A 3,462-nucleotide genomic window follows, 5' to 3' on the forward strand; every position below is an offset into this window, starting at 1 on the left:
AGCCAAAGAAAACATTTCTTTAGGAACTTCCACAAATAGCCCCCTTCTCTAGTAATCAGATGATTGAAACTATTGAAACTATTCCTACAACCCCTCCAAATGGTATCATGCCACCCACTGAGCTATGGAAGAGCATATTTTGTTACTTAGTAATTTCAAACTAAAATGAGTCCAGTTGTAATTGTTTCAGAGTGTCTAACCTATTAATTTGCATCTGCATGGCCATATATGGTACATGACACTGGGATGGACGCTGGCAAGTTGAGTCCTTTTAAATTGCTTTACTGAACACTAAGAGATAAATCATTTGATTCAGCTTGTCCTTGACTGATGTAAATGATAAACTTGGTAACTGTTTATATTGCAAAGGTTACCAATTTAATAGAATCACATTTTTTTCTAGTCCAGTGAACTTCCTTTCCATCTGATCAGCACCCATTGACTGACAAATAGTCCACAGTCAGTTACCTCCAAAAGAAAATAACTTTTAGCACTTATTTCTGTATGTGTTTTTCTTCTATTAGGACTTATATTTGAAGTGCCCTGGGAGTCTTTGATATCTTATCTTTTCTTTCCCTGGACTGCCTACAATTCAGTTGCAAAATACTTATTCTCTCCCAACATTCTTTTTTTTTTTTTTTTTTTTTTTAACTTCCCACACCCAAAATGAACTGCATCAGTGCTATATTACCTGAAACTTTTATGGCGAGATGAATGAAATAGACAGCCCTTTTAATTTTGGTCATGTGGTCTAGGATCTCAGATAAGCAAGTTTTGGGTTTTTTGTTTTGTTTGGTTTGGTTTGGTTTTGGTATTTTATTTTATTTTATTTTATTTTATTTTGAGTGACTGACGTATAAATACTTAACTTGGAAAACTTGAGATGGAAACTGGGCAGGGGGCCCATGCTTCAGAACACTAATATTTCTCTATTAGTTTGGGAAAACAGTATGACCTTCAAACAGCCAAGCTATAATTTCAGCTGCTCCTAAGGATTTGTGTGTGCTTTTTTTTTTCTCCTCATTTCCTCATAATCTAGAGAGTCAGCAACAATGTTCCTATAATAAACCTCCCTGGCTTAGAGCCAATAAACTTTTATAGATAGAGCCTTAGCCATCATTCAGTTAGGAATTTTTCATTCTGGGTTCTGGAGTGCCCTTATGTTACATTAAAAATATTCTCAGATCTTCTCCAGGGAAAAGGGAGAAGCCAAAAATTAAGAGTTTAAGGTCAGAAAGTGTATCAACCTTTTATGAGAGTAACTCCAATGTATCTGATATTGGAGTTGTACTTCAAATTTTATGAAATACCAATTTTAGTGATTAATCACTTGGAAATACCCTATTTTCTGTTTTTCAACTTCTATTGCTCAACCATGCTAATAACAAATATTGCTTCCCTGAGTCTAGCTCTGTTTACCATTGGAGGACAACAGAATCCATTCTATTCATTTTATATTTGTCTCAAACTCAAAAAAGGCCCTACCCTTCTACAAACCTGTCTAACAGGGGCATGCACAGTAGAATTCAAAACACCAAAACTTCCACGCTTGTGTCATCCCTGCAAAGCCATCTCGGGTAACTGCCAAATTTACATTGAGTCAGTGTTACCATGTGCCTCATTACATGGAAAATATTCTGATGTGTTAATACCTCAGAACTGTTGGTCTGCAAAGAAAGTTGAGATCTCTGAGCTCTTAATACTAAAAGAAACACAGTGTGCTCTCTTCATCTGTGGGGAAAGAATCTTATTTCCTAACTATGCTAATCCATAAGTCCCTAGGCAATGCTTTGACTTTCATAGATTTTTGTGGAATAACTGTATCTGTACTTTCTACCAAATTCCTCTCCTCAGAGTTAGGTACACGCTGGTGAATATTAGGCTAGAAATCATGTAATACTTAACACTGCGCTTTTCAACTTCCCACTTCCCTGTCTTCCCCATTAGACACTGAGATAGTTTTTAGGTCTTGTGTGCCTGGATTTCATTTTTCCTTGTGAGAGATATTGCTCTGGACTTTCCATAATTCCTTATATAAATTGTTTATGGCTAGATATGACCCTCAGACCCTCCAGTGGAGCTCCTATATGCATGCATCCTGTAATAACCAAAGCTAAGGTTCAAGCTGGCATAGGGAGTTGAGTTCCACACAAGTGAGAATGACTTGCCTAAAGTCTCACAGCAGTGACAAGACAAAAAACATGATTTACTGTTACGAGTTCACTGCAGTACACAGCTTCTCAGGTACTCTTGGTCAACATTGCCTCAAAACACATTCAACCTATATCATTTGACACAAATGACATAAATGCCACTATGAAAATAGAATCAGTAAAAGATATTGGAAGAAGAGTTAATTCCTATTTCCTGTATTTTTACCTAATAATTTTTTTTCAAGATCCCATTTAAGATAGCACATGCATTTATTTGTCATCTCTCTTTAGGCTCCTCTTGGCTATGACAGTTCCTCAAGTTTATTTTTTCACGTCAGGAGTTCTTGAGAAGGTATTGTAGGATTCCTCTGTATAGGACTTGTCTCCATGTTTTTCTCCTGAGACTTGGATTTTTGAGAGGAAGATCACAGAGGATCACATATCATTTCCATTATATCATATTAAGGGTACATAACATCAACATGATTCATGATTGCTGATGTTAACCATGATTACTCACCTCCTGAATGAATGTTCATAATTTCCCCAATGTGAAGTTACTCTTTCTGCCCCCCGTTTCTATACTTTACCTTTAGAACAAAGTCTCTGTGCACAGTTCATATGTCATGGGTGGAGAGTTATACTGCTCCTCCTTTAAGGCAGGAAATCTAATCAATTTTTTTTTTATTTCTGTAAGGAGGATTTATCACTTCTTCCTCCATTCATTAATTCATTAAATCATTTATTTATATTCATGGAATCATGGACATTTATTCTATATGTTGTGTTATAATTCAAGACTACTTTGTTTTTGTTCTAATTATTCCTTTCAGCTTTGGTCACTGGAAACTCTTTCTATTAGCTCATGGACTCTTTGACAATCTAAAAAGTGTGGTTTTTGTTTTTTTGTGTTTTTTGTTTGTTTGTTTGTTTGTTTGTTTAATATGGACCACTTCATGAATTTGCATGTCATTCTTGTGCAGGGGCCATACTAATCTTCTCTATTTCATTCTTATTTGAGATTATGATGCTAAAGCCAGCATTAATGTGTTTTTACTTTTGCTTTTTTTCACCACTTCCTTACTTTTTGGTATAGCAATATTCTCCAGTCTCATATTACAAATTTTCTTCCCTAGTCCTAGAATCAGTCATTCTCTAAAGGAATACTATTCAAAACCAAGATTTGGGCCTTAGAGTGTCCACATTGTTGCTGCAGTGTTATTTCTTTTAGGTTTTTTTCATCTGACAGAGCAAAGACATATGTGTTTACATACTGACCCCTATATATACACACATCCATCTATATATG

At 35.5% G+C, this 3,462-nt stretch overlaps 1 non-coding gene across 1 annotated transcript; it reads right to left on the bottom strand.

Annotated features, from left to right (window-relative positions):
- Positions 1–3,091: 3,091 nt before the first annotated feature.
- On the bottom strand, positions 3,092–3,197 carry LOC132025232 (U6 spliceosomal RNA). Its single transcript, XR_009406496.1, has one exon. It is a non-coding gene; the product is annotated as a U6 spliceosomal RNA (small nuclear RNA).
- Between the last annotated feature and the right edge of the window lie 265 nt (positions 3,198–3,462).

This window comes from Mustela nigripes, chromosome 9, assembly GCF_022355385.1.
Source record: "Mustela nigripes isolate SB6536 chromosome 9, MUSNIG.SB6536, whole genome shotgun sequence".
Lineage (NCBI taxonomy): Eukaryota > Metazoa > Chordata > Mammalia > Carnivora > Mustelidae > Mustela > Mustela nigripes.